Genomic DNA, 14,301 nt, shown 5'->3' with positions numbered 1-14,301 from the left:
AATGCCCAGCAGGCCAGAGGGATGTCTATCAAAGCATCACTTCAAAGGATTTCATATTGTACAGCTAATTTTTACCTTGAATTCAAAAACCCTGTTTTTGAAGACAAGGTCATTTTCTCATTTTTTGTAAAATTGGTAAAAATTCAAACTCTTCGGAAGTCAGCATGCGGCCCTGGTCCCCTTTGCCAAGACTCCTCAGAAGCTACCTCTGCAAAAAGTTTCAAAGAAAAAGCATCAGTTCAACCAATTTCAGGACAAAAAGGAAACCATAAGTCAGCAGTATTTAAATTTTGAAAAGTGTCATGTTATAAACATTAGAAAGTGGGTTTGAGGGGAAATTAATTCAAATCAAGTTTATAAAAGCCCCCCTCCCTTCATTTTATCATTATTTGTCTCCAAGACTCCAAGAGCAAGTGTGAAAGGCGACTTAGTGAAAAAACTGGGCGAAATTGCTGTGAGAGCCCGCGCGCTACGCATCAGGACCTGCGCGCTATGCGTTGGGCAGGCGCTACGCGTCAGGGCAGTCATCGCAGTGGGAAAAAGACACAGGCGCTACGCGTTGGGCGCGCGCTACGCATCAGGACCCGCGCGCTACGCGTTGGGGTTTACACACAGAAAAATTGCCTTCAAACCTCAAATCGACCCCAAATCACTTCAAGGTTGTAGGTAGGCCTCCAAACATCAAAGTATATTTCTTACTAAAGCTTGAATGAGCATTTAAATGTCATCATTTTAAAATGAGAAGTTCATGTGTATTTTGCTTACAAATGTCAAAGTGCAAGTAAGGCTAGGGTTTTGCTTTTGCTGCTCAAGGTTATCCCTTCTCACCCCCATTTTTTTCCCCACATCCCATTACCATCTCCCTTGTCATTTTCACCTAATCTCCCTAACAAAAATACCAAAAGGCCTAAAACCCTACCCCTATCCCTAAAATTCAATAACATAACCCTAAACCCTACTTCCCATAAAACCCTTGCAAATTATAATTGTATGATGTTGTATATGTCATGATTCCTTCCCTAAATCCTCTTTTACTTATATTTTTCCTCAGTTCCCTCAAAAGTCTCCCTTCCCTAACATCTCCCTTGTGTTATTTGTCCCCTTGAAGCAACATTTCAACAGTTAAAACAACAGGTTTTTGAGCAGAAGCAGCAGTACATTTCAGCCACTTTGCTCTTGAAACCATGTCAGAAACCGAAACCGACTATGAGCAAAGTGATGACGTGAATCAACACCGGAGGTTGAGGTACAAAGGAGGCCTCACAGGGGTGGTAAGGGTGGTCACCATGTGAGAGAGGAGCCCACCTCTTTGACCTATTTACAGGCTTGTCCACTTGCAGTCACATGTTTCCGCCATCAATCATGTTATGAATTTTGTGAGAGGATTTCTCAAATTCAGCACCACGGGGAATTGGTCTGCTTGTTTGTTTTGCATTTGCATGACGGGCATGTGAATCTTGCAGGGGTGGATTTTACATTGTCACCTGAGGTTGTTGCTCAAGCAACAGGGATACCCAATGTTGGAGAAGAGTGGAACAGGCGCAAACTGTTGGACAGATTTTAGTATGAGCCCTACATTAAACCTGTGTACATGAGGCACATGACTGGTGTATTTCCTTTCAGATTTTTGAAGGATGAGTATGCTCCCTTGATGAGGCTCATCATTCGCTATTTCACCTGTGAGGGTAGATTTTCACGTTTGTATTCGTACCATATCCGCTTGTTGATGCATTTCACATGGGTATGGATGATGAACATACCATTTTTCATGTGCCGGAACATTGAGAGGATGGTGCCCTTGATGCAGAGAAAGAGCCCAGCACAGCAACACAGGAGCATCTATCATTATGGTTTGATCAAGCTTGTGGTCATACATCAGTTGGCCCAACAGGGTATCCCATGGGAGGATTTCATCTCTCGAGATTTCTTCACAACACCACCACCCCCTGAGGTTGTTCATGAGGAGGGAGGACCATCACAGCAGTATGACATCCCTGAGCCCAGACATGTCAGCTCCCCTCCATTGGTCACATATCAGAGAGGCCACAAGGCCTTATTTGCATCAGCTCGGCGAGTATTTTCTCCACACCAGGTGGAAGGGGTCTCGCCATCTTCATCAGCACCGCGAGTGTTATCTCCACATCAGGTGGAAGGGGCCTCGTTTCCGACAGCAGCACAGGTATCAGAGAGGGGCAAGCAGCCCATGATTGAGGAGGGATTGTCAGGTGATCCAGATATCGACATCATTGATCTTGACACCCGTTCTCCTAGCTCGGAGCTTAAGGAGATCATTCAGCAACGGGAGGCTGAAAATCGCTTGTTGCAAGAAAAATTAGAGAGGGCACAATGGACAATCACATATTTAGAGCAGCGCAACAAGCAATTAGAAGATGAGCACACTCTTGATGAGTTGCGGAGGATCCATGAAGACCGCAACTTGGCTCGTAAGAGACCCGGTGATTTGGTGCCCATTGAGCGAGAGGCTATGCTTCTCCGGGTCAATGCTCATTTGGAGAGGTTGCTGGCCAAGGCCAACAAAGATAAGGACCTGCTCCAGAACATGAAGAACCACTATTGGGCCCGAATGCACGTATGCAAGGCGAGAATGAAGGTGCTCCAAGGACGGTTGGCCAAAGCACTAAAACGAAGAAAAAGGCCCGATCCCCTCCACATCTTGGCTGAGGATTCCTTGAAGGAGCATGATGCTAAATGACTCAACTCCAGCACAAATTTCAGAAAATTTTGAGCATTTTTGGTCATTTGTGAATTTTTTGGGCTAAAAAACAGGTTTTCTTCACCAACGCGTAGCGCGCCGCGCGCGACCCTTAAGATGGGCAACTCCATTTCAGGAAAACTCAGAATTTTTGGATTTTTCATGCAAAAATACACTTTCTTAGCAGTTGCCAAGAAATTTCACCAAGTTTTGAGCCTCCAGAAGGTCAAAAAAGATGCAAAAAGTGACTTTCTGCCACTTTTTTGACACACATGAAGCAGTCTTGGGAGATTGCAATTTTGGAGGGGAAAATGGACACCAAATTCAGAAATTCCACTTGGGTTGGAAAGTCGACATCCAGACCTTTCCAACAAGCCCACTTTTGCCTCATGTGGACACCTGTAAGTGCCTCAAAAGTTTCTCCAAAGACGCACTATGCGTTCAGAATCAGGGCGCTACGCGTTGGGCAATTTTCACAGAAATGCACCTACAGCTCAGCAAAACGCAGTTTTGACTGGATTTGAATTTTTGGAGTGGATTTTGATCCTCCTTGTTGTAAATGATGTAATTTTATGATATTTTGACACTCATTTATCTCTTCTAGAAGATTCATTCATGAGATAGGCAAAAATTTAATGAATGAATTGGTTTCCTAGCTTATAGAGGCAAGTTGTTTTGACTGCCTAGTTTTCAGTGCTCAGTTTAGAATTGGTTGAAACAGCTCCTAGGATAGTGAGCTCGACCCCTAGAGGCAAGGAAAGATGTTAGATTGCCTATATTATGTACTTTCTTGGTCATTTTCATGGTTGGACTCTTGAGGGAGAAAGCTTCTATTGTATTACTCATTGTATCTCTGCAATTTTGGCAAAGGAAGAAAGACCAGGGTTTTGCAGTCCTTTTTGGGATTCCTGTGGTTACATGTATTGATGGTGTGTTTCTCTTTGTACTTGTAAGTTTGTTATTTGATTCATCTTCTTACTTTTTCTTCTGCAAATTAGGAAAATGAAGTGTTAAAGTAGAATTCATGATTGCCATGCTCTGCTTTTAAGTTTGCTTAATATCAATGTTTTCATCTGTTTAAGGAGAACTCAAGGTGTTTACTTGCTCTCCTTAGCTCCTCACCAGTCATTCTTTCCCATCTGACTCTTTCAAAGGCATCAATACAATCTCCTACCTTGCCCCAAAGAACCCCCTGCAAAAACTGTGTCCAATCCCCGCACCCAAAATTGCCTTTCCCTGATTTTCCACCAAAATCTTAAAAATCTCAAAACAAACCTTTTATCAGTTTACTAGCCTAAAATTAGTGTTCTTTATTGGTTATCTCTGCCCTTTGAAGATCTTTGCCGAGATATACCGGAGAGAGCCCTCTCCTGCCCCATAGGGCTAGCTACGAGGCTAAGTGGTTTGATGTTGCCTTGGAGTTTGCCTTTCTCAGCCTGAGGTGAAATTTCAAGTGCTAATAGTTTCTATGGGCTGAAACTACAATCACCGTCGTATATGTACAAAATCGATGCCCTCATCAAGCATTGGGTTCCTAAAATCCTGAATAAATGTTCACCACCGGTCAAAGGGGATTTGTGATTAGTCATGATGTCACCTTTGACAAAGATATGGCTCTCAGCAAGGTGGACAATCTGCTGACTTTGAGTAGCTCTCAAGAAGCTGACACCAGGGAACCGAAAGAAAAGGATGATGAATCAATGCCTGATGTAGAAGAACCCATGGATCCGATTGATCCTCATCCACATGAGCCTTCCTCTTCTAGGAAGAGGCCTTCATGGCTTAGGGGGATACTTGATGATGCTGAAGGACATGCTGCACCCTGAGGAACCTTCCATCAAAGTAAGAAACTTAACAGGTATCAGGGATACCTGACCATCATGAGCACGATCATACAAAATGAACCTTCATCATTCTTTGATGTCATCAAGAATTAACTATGGAAGGATGCTATGACCATAGAATATGAGTCTATTATGGAGAATGATGTCTAGGAAGTAGTTCCCAGACCCTGGACAAGACAATTGTTACTTCAAAATGGCTTTACAAGATAAAGCATGCAGCAAATGGAAGTATGGGAAAGTATAAGGTTCATTTTGTTGCTCGTGGTCTATCCCAGAAGGGAGGTATAGACTATGATATTTGCACCTGTTGCCAAATATACGACCATCCGCTTGATCATAGCCCTTGTGGCTTCAAAAGGATGGAACCTACATCAGATGGATGTTAAGACCGCGTTCTTGCATGGTTCTATCAAAGAAGAGGTCTATGTGGAGCAACCTGAAGGATTTGAGAATTATGATTGAAAATATCATGTATACAGGTTGAAGAAGGCTCTCTATGGGCTGAAGCAAGCACCCCGAGCATGGTATGAGAGGATCGATAGCTACTTGATGAAGCTAGGATTCACTAGGAGTGAAGCCGATCCTAACCTTTACTTTAAGGTTGAAGATGACAAGCCTCTCATACTGGTGTTGTATGTGGATGACCTCTTTCTAACAGGTGCAAACCCTCTCATTCACAAATGTAAGAGGGAGATGGCTTCTGAATTTGAAATGAAGGACCAAGGACTTGAAGTGTGGCAGAAGCCAAGGGAAATTTTCCTATCTCAAGGAAAATATGTGGTAAATATATTGGAAAGATTTGGTATGATGGACTACAAGCCTGTGACTACCTCGAGGATCTTAACTTTTAGAAGTTATATGGTAGTGATGTAGGACTAGACTTGGGAAATGCCTCTAACTTTCAAAACTCATTCGCATTGATGTTCTTGGTGAACCTCCGTCCAAACATATGTTTTGCAGTTAGCATTGTGAGCTCATATTTGGTTGAGCCTCACTGGATTGATGCCAGGAATCTTCTGAGATGTCTCCAGAACACAATCTCTCATGGATTAAGATATAATGCCGGATATGTGAGACTACTTGGATATACTGATGTTGATTGGGCAGGCAGTGTGGTGGACCGTAAGAGCACTTCCAGGTACTGTTTCACCTTGGGATCTGCTTCGATATCCTGGATGAGCAGGAAGCAGAAGTCAGTGGCTTTGAGCACCGCCGAAGCAAGATATATTGTTGCTAGCATAACCTCGTGTGAGGCAGTCTGGTTGCGAAAGCTCTTCAGTGAGCTGTTTGGATTTACATTGGATACCAATGTGATTCTTTGTAACAACCAGAGGTGGGATTCAATTATTGAGGAATCCTGTATTCGTCAATTGCTCCAGCAGATAGACATCATCTGGGATATGGTAAGTCGATGAGCAAGGAAGCTCCATCATGTTAAGACGATGTGCAGGTTGATACACCTTGTCAAAGCCCCGAGGAAAGATCTAATCTATGATTTTCCCAAACGACTTGGAGTTGGCAAGAAACCCTTGTACAAGGGTCCTGCATGTTGCATACATTGAGCTCTGAGAGCTCTGAGGGCTTTCGGTTCCTACTGGAGCAACATATGACCACAGGGTGACTCACCCTCCCCTGGTGGTGCACACTAGAACAAGATGATTCGCTCTCTTGTGGGACAAGATGATTCGATTTCTTGTGGAATAGGATGATTCACTCTCCTATGTAGCAAGATGATTAGTTCTCCTGTGAGGCCTAGATTGATGTGTTCTCCATGACGATTGTAGCAGGATTGATGTGTTCTCCTGTGAGGACAGGATTGATTAGTTCTCCTGTCGAGGCATCCTACCCATGCAGTCTAGGACTCATGGGAAGTACCTTTCATCTGATCAATGAGCAGGGAAATGAAGTTAGGGACAATAGTAGTACCGATGGACGCATCGTTGTATCTACCGTACTCCCTACGCTAGGATGACCTCCATTGATCTGGGATCAATGATACTGGTCTGGGACCAGTGGTAGGAGTTGTACCATACTATGACTCTGACTTTGGGTCAGTTGAGACTGGTTTGGGACCAGTGGTACACTCTCTGAGACTGTGATACTGGTCTGGGACCAGTGGTAGGAGTGGTACTTACTATGAAGCTGACTTTGGGTTAGCTGAGACTGGTCTGGGACCAGTGGTACGCACTCTGAGACTGACTTTGAGTCAATGGAGGATGATACTAGTCTAGGACCAGTGGAGTTGTACTCACTATGACGCTGACTTCGGGTTGGTTGAGACTGGTTTGGGACCAGTGGTACATACTCTGAGACTGACTTTGAGTCAGTATGATACATCCTCGATCATTTCTTCTTCTTCATAATTCGGACAAAAGCAGAGCAGAACAAAACAAAGTAGAGCAGAACAGAACACTGCAAGAGCAGAGCAGAACAGAGCAAAACAGTACAGATCAGTGCAGGGCAGAACAAGACAAAGCAGAATAGGCAGAATAGAGCAGAGCAGGGCAAGGGTCAGGCTGTATAGGGTAGTGCATTTGATGGATGAATAGTAACGACCGATAGACAGATTGCAGATGAAGTTCTCCATGGTTGAGAGGGAGTGTTAAAATTGGCAACCAGGGCAAAACTTCATGTGGGTCATCTTATTCATGGCTGATAATATTTTTATTAGATTCCTCTCATCGGGAGGTGTAGGATTGATATAAAGATCATTCGATTCCGATAAGTATTCATGGAGATATGAACTTATTTTGATTATGGAATTATTATCAAGCCGACCTACAACTCATGTAGGCTCAGAAGCCCAACAGTCGCATCTATTCACCCACCAACGTTGTGTATAAATATAAGAGGAATTTTCCTCATTTGGACTCACTCATCTCATCACACATCTCTCTCTCTCTACTGCGTAGAAATGAGTCTCTTCTCTATTGCGCTGAAATGGGTCTCTCTCTCACACATGTGAAGCCGGAAGCTGCTAAATTTGAAGCTGTAACTGTAGAAGTAAATATTGACTTGCGTGGCCTAGAATATCTCCTCTTTGGAACTATGCTGTAGGTTCATCTGAACCTCCTCTGAAAGCCGCAACTTTTGGTGGTGGAATGAAGTCAATCCAATGAACGATTTAGAAGATATCGACTGCCCTAGTTTGAAGCCGGAAACTGCTGAATTTGAAGTTGTAACTGCAGAAGTAATGATTGACTTGCGTGGCCTAGAAGATCTCCTCTTTGGAACTACACTGTAGGTTCATCTGAACCTCCTCTGAAAGCCGCAACGTTTGGTGGTGGAATGAAGTCAATCCGAAGAACGGTTTGCAAGATATCGACTGCCCTAGTTTGAAGCGGAAACTGCTGAAACTGAAGCTGCAACTGCAGAAGTAAAGATTGACTTGCGTGGCCTAGAAGATCTCCTCATCTAAACTACGCTGTAGGTTCATCTAAACCTCCTCTGGAATCCGAAACTTTTGGTGGTCGAATGAAGTCAATCCGACAGTCGGTTTGTGAGATATGTTCTGCCCTAGTTTGAAAATGAAGCCGCTAATGTTGATGCTGCTGATCTAGGGTTTGCTACTGCTGATATGTATCAGATTTATTGTACTATTTCTCTCTGCTGAATTATTGAAGATAAAAGAAGATTTGATCAAAGGGTTTCCCCACACATTGTGGGGTTTGTCCCTGGCTAGCCGCCACATCTTGTGTCTCTTGTCTTGGCTTGTTTTCTGTCAATCGTTTAATGTTCTATCTGCACTTTACTTTATGTACATGTGATTGCTAATCGGTGGAATATAATAAGAAAAAGAAGTAAACTGTTATAAGTATAGAACATACCATAACTTAACAACCACACAACCAATGGATGACTCTGCGATGTTTAAAAACCTCTACACAAAATATGGTGCCAACATTGACAGATGACATATTTACTGGGCTGTTAAAATCTAGAATAAGCGAGTCACCTCAGCTCAAGCCAATGATCGATATTTGTGACCTCAAAGATCAAGTGTAGCAGATTAACTTAATTCAACTTCAAAGGAGCTAGTCATTAATTTTATTTTATTTTTAGTTTAATTTTTGCTCGTTTTGAGGAAGGTTGTTTGAAAAATCCTCACCTATTTTTGTATTAATCTATTTTGAGGCAAGTATTTTAGTATTTAAACCCCTCTCATGCATTTAGAGAGGGGTCCAAATTTTTATCAAAATCTCTTTTCAAGACATTACACTTCTCTACTTTTGAGAAGGTTTTGATGAAATGAATGGAACATCATTTATTTTCCATTGAAAATCTAGCATGCTCTACTGAAATTACACTTTTGTACTCTTAGAATGTGTTGGATTGAATGAAATTGGGTCAATATTGCTGAAGAACATGAACATGACTTATCACATATGGTATTTTTATCCTATGATTATGTTTTATTTATGTATCAATCAATGCTTTTTCTATTGATTTTTTTATGTATGAGAGTCAGAATTATAGTTATGCACTGTTGCACTTCTATGTGAAGTTTTATTTGTGATTCCATTTTGAATACATGAACGATTTTTATATGCGATATATTTCTCTCAATTGTTTTGTATAACTATTTATCCAAAACAATTATCATTAAACAATTTCATTTCTTTTGGGAGTTGAATGATATTTTGTTGGAAATACTTAGGGGGGGGTGAATCAGCATTTCTTTCTTTTTATTCTAGTGATTTCCAATAACATATATAGATATGTATATGTATACATAGAACACAGAAACTAGTAGATGGAATAAATGCTTTTATTAAAACTGAAGACAGTATAATGAAATAAAATACAATGTAAGTATGTATCTGAATGTGAATAGTTGCCAAGCTCCAACTTGGACTTCGGTGAGGCTCCAACCTCCAGAGCACCAACTCTATTTAGTAGTGGTTCTGCACTTAGGAGCACCTACCCCTAATCACTTTAGTCTTGTTCAGTTCTGAGGCTCCAACCCCTTGGGCTCCAACCCAACCTTGGTATAAATAGGTATGTTGCTTCACTCTATTCATCTAAGGTTGTCTCACTCCTGCTCTCCTGCCTCTACTGCTTCTGCTACCTCTACAACCTCTGCTGCTTCTACTATCTCACCCTCAGGTTCTTCACCACCATAACCGAACCAACAGTTCTCTGTTTCTACTATTTTATACATTCCCGTGCCTTTGTCCATTCGTTTCCGCTTACACAGACTCTTAGGCTTCCTCCTCAGTCGTTGTCGTTTCCTCTAACTTGCTTGATCTTTTAGCTTCCAAATAAGACCAAATCCATTTATTCCTATCTTGGTCCTCTCCTTTCCCGAGGATCTTTGAACTCTAGGAGGGGCCTCTGTTGCAGTAGCTCTAACTGGTTGCAAAGTCCTAGCACTCTAACATTGAACCCTGGCCAAAATTTGTAGTGGATCTAAAGAAATTGCTTCCAAAGCTTCCGAAAGGCAATCTGATTGTGCCATCGTGCTGGTTATCTTCGATCGGATTTGTGCATCAACCACCACAGAAGGACGATGATTTTCACAAAACGATCTCACTGTTTCTTTTTTATTCCAAAAATCCACGTAATCGTGCTCATATTAGCCTTTGCTGCATTCACAATCGCAACCCTTTATCATCGTGATCCAATGGTCACAGTCCTTTTTCTCGCATATTAAACATCATGCATATTCCTCGCCATCTAACCATCCGGCGCATGATCAGACGACAGTTGCAAGCCCTGATCACGCAACCTACATATGCGTTAACCTGTGGGGGTGGCAGTTTTCATCCGCCACGCGTTGTACTAGGACTGGATCGCGTGGCCATTGTAAGTATACCACCGAACCTTGGTAGGTAGTGCGGGGAATACCACTTACTACTTACATGTATGTCTCTCGCACATTATCGTCCGCGCATCTTTCGCGTGCAATGACTGTTGGATCTGCTGCTCTTTGATCCAACGACTCACATTCATCTTCCATGTATGGCTGTGTCGAAATAATGAGCAGGTGGTCTAATAGATCAATGGGTATACCACGTGAAGACTTATAATTTGTTCCATAGATTTTTGTGATGCCATGATTTTTTGCAACAACCAATATCGGTGCCATCTCGTTCTCTAAAGCATGATTCAAAAATGAGAAGCATTCAATGTCATGCATATGGACTTCATCAATAAAATACACACCTAGTACAATTTCAGCTTTGCCTTCTTCCCTCCATTCAGCAACTTTACTGTCAATCTGTTCCCTCACTTCAGAATGGATCTCTCCAGTATCTTCTGTAAAGGGGGCCAGAAACCCTTGCGTCCTACTATTGATGACATCGATCTCATGCAGCATAACGCAATGCACCACTTCTTTGTGTTTCTGAAGCTCTCCATCTAGGCACTGTACAAACTTGGCTTGCGGTCCCATTGCATCATAATCCATAGACCTTGCAAAATACCACCCCAACTTTGTAATCTTCCCAGAAGCTTTATCGATCGTAATCACATCCCCACTCTCGACCTTCTCCTTTCTCAACCCTTCGATCATCTTGCTCCCCAAATCATACACAGTCTCCATCTCTGTCGTCTATCTGCTCCTTGAATATTGCCATATTGACATCAATGAAAATCTGTGTCCAACAATCTCCCCCTTTGTTATTGATGGCAATATTCTTCTGCTTTCTCCCCCTTTGACATTAATGGCAAAGGGATGCATATGGACTCCCCCTGTCAAACCGCTCCCCCTATCCTGCTACAACTTTATGAATGAACTTGAGTGATGATAAAGAAATAACCCCCATCTTTTGACATAGATGTTCGAATGCTTCTCGAGGAAGAGGTTTTGTGAAAATATCAGCTATCTGCTCTTTAGTACTGATATATTCCAGGACAATGTTTTGTTCAACTGCTTGTTCACGGAGGAAATAATACTTGATTGGTATGTGTTTGGTTCTTGAGTGCAACATAGGATTTTTGCTGAGACTGATAGCACTTGTGTTTGTGGAGTACTAAAAAGGTATGTTTTTGATGATCATTTCAATAGCTTTTCAATGGAACTTGTGAACCTTTTAGCATCATGAACATGGAAAACAATAAAGAATTATAACAAAACATGTGGGATTAGTATGGAAGACTTATACGCTCATAGTTGTCATTCTCCTATGCAGGAAGGGGTAAAAACGAGGAGCTGTTGTTCCAAAGAAAAAGACAAGTACAGGGTAATTGCTGTCCCTTTGACGAAGGACCAAGTACAGACGAGGCTAAGCAGGTTGAAGCAAACTGGTCCGAAAAAGGAGGAGAAGACACCAGCATGGTGGAGGAGAAAAGAAGTGATTAAGGATTAACAGTTTGGTGAATCCCTCAAGATCTTTGATCCTGAGGGATCGCTGCTTTATTTATCTTATTGCTTAGACATCTCCGCCGTCACCCTTATATAAAGGGACAACACTGTTAGCTTTAGGGAGGATGTTTTTATGTAACTTTCTGTTAAAGATCGAACTTTGATCATCGAGTCTCGTTGAACTTGGCTAATTGTACCTTTTGTTTTATGCATTAATATAAACTTGGTGATTATCTTATCTCTGCGTATGGATTAACTTAAAGCGGTGTACCCTTGAGGCTAAGGGCCCAGACCTGGAGGACACTTGATTCTGTATCACTACGATTTGATTTCTACATGATTTTCTCATCGTCATTATTTGGTAATCTGATATGCTTTATAAGTTACATCATATGCTCTGTTAAGATTCGTTCATTAAGGTTTTTACAGATAATAACTATTGTATTGACACTGCATTATGTCACTAATCCTTTCAGAGTTGATTGAATATTATTAGACCTAACTAAACATTGTTACTATTTTGTTACAGAGCTCTTATGTTGTATACTTGTGTTATGGAATTTATCTAAAAGTTGTGTTCTTTACGGTTCAGGAGTAATGCTGTTCCATTTTGAAACACAGTTGTATTCCTGTTGATGATGATTGGTGCTATATCAAATTACTCTTCAAGTGTGTTGTGTGTGTGTATGATTTCCAAACGCTGTTCCATAACTTATTAGTAATTAATGTTGTTCGATTAGTGTGTGCTGCTTGATTTGCCTAGAGAATGAAAGATTGATGTTTGATTACAATGAGTGCATTTGAGTTGGTAGGATAAAGCTTGATTACTGCTCGCGAGATTTAGTTGTTCGATTGCTGTTCCATTTCAGAATTGTTGTTCCATTTGAGCATTGTTGTTCCATTCCAGATTTTCTGTTCGATTTCTTATTTGTTGTTCCATTTTTCTACCTGCCGTTTCATTTACTCGCATTTTTTATTTTGGTGTGAGAGACGATCTATGGCTATAGTGAGCCTCGGCATTTATTTCCTAGCTCCTAGACCCGTGGTCCATGCTCTAATTTCCTTTCCATCAGTTTCCAAAGGGATGGGCTATTGCTGTCAAACCCTTGACTGATAAAGTTGCCTAACTTTCTGAGTGTGTGATTTATTCCTTTGAAGTAACTTAGTTGTAGACAAGCATCCATTTACTCTTGTATTTTTGTTAAACGCTGTACTACTAGCATTACTCTGACAAGTGATATCCTCAGACTCAGTCACTCTTTGAAATAACAAAATGCTCCTGGATTGACATATTAATGTGAGATAATTAGAGGTGAAAGAGACCCTTTTTATAGCTCTACATGTTGGTGCCGTTGCTGGGGAAAGAGTGTAGCCATTTGTCTTTTTCAGGGTAGTTTACGAACCTGCTAGGGAACAGTTGGATCTTAAAAACGGAAGGTAAGAACCTGCGTGCGGAGCATGTAAAAGCCATGCTCCACTGTTCGCTTTCCTAACAGATTTGTTGTTGCTTTGTTTGAATAGAATTTAGTAGTTCAATTGAGTGCATGACTAAGCAGAAAAAACTAGAAAAGAATATCAAACCTCCACCCAAACCTGAAAAAGCTAAGGGGTCGGTGACCCTTGGCCAAACGACCTTCATAGACGAAATCTATAAGAAAGCAGAATCTCAGCCATCAGTAGGCCCCAGGAAAACCATTTCTAAATAGCCTACTAGTTCCCTTCAGGCCACAAGATCACCATATGTAGCCTTTGTTGAGGTGCATAGTCAAACTGAAGAGTAGGACTTTCAAGAAATTGAAAATTCTACTCAAGAACTATTGCAGGAAGGGAATTTCAGCAACTTCTGTGAAGGAGAAGGAGAAACAGGGGAGATTGAGGAACCAAAATCTCATATTGGAACAAATCAGCCATTAAATAACCCAGATAAGGGGAGCGCTGCAAAAATCATTGTTGAAGGAACCCAATCTCCTCAGACATCAGGTATTATCATTATCCCAGATAAAGGAAGTGTTATTAAAACTATCCCTGTCAAAACCGTTCCCTCTCAACCTAGGAATACCTTCCTAGATATCCCAGAAGGATATTGGCATATATTCAATCCTATGGCTCAAAACCAGCCAAATACTCAAACCTCTACATTACAATATCCTATAGTGGATTCTGCAGCAAATGCCCCCATGAAAGCTATCCCTCTTCAACATATCCCTACATTTCACGGTCTCACATCAGAAGATCCGGATGCATTTTTATTCGAATTCGATGTGTTATACAGGGGATATGATTACACCACCGATCCTCAAAAATTGAAATTATTTCCCTCTACATTAAAAGGGGATGCTCTAAGATGGTTTATGGGACTAGGTGGTGGGGTTATAAACAATTGGGATCAAATGAAAGAATCCTTCTTAAAAAAAATCGGGATTATTGTAGGTCTAGAG

The 14,301-nt window shown here is 41.5% G+C and overlaps 1 pseudogene; it reads right to left on the bottom strand.

The window, feature by feature from the left end:
- Window positions 1–10,414: 10,414 nt before the first annotated feature.
- Window positions 10,415–11,101, bottom strand: LOC149183647 (uncharacterized; annotated as a pseudogene).
- Window positions 11,102–14,301: the final 3,200 nt, after the last annotated feature.

This window comes from Pinus tabuliformis, chromosome 3_2 (genome assembly GCF_031772625.1).
Source record: "Pinus tabuliformis cultivar Carrire ecotype Pingquan chromosome 3_2, CPIR1, whole genome shotgun sequence".
NCBI lineage: Eukaryota > Viridiplantae > Streptophyta > Pinopsida > Pinales > Pinaceae > Pinus > Pinus tabuliformis.
The sequence above is the reverse complement of the archived record's forward strand: the minus strand, read 5'-3'. Positions and strand labels throughout refer to the sequence as shown.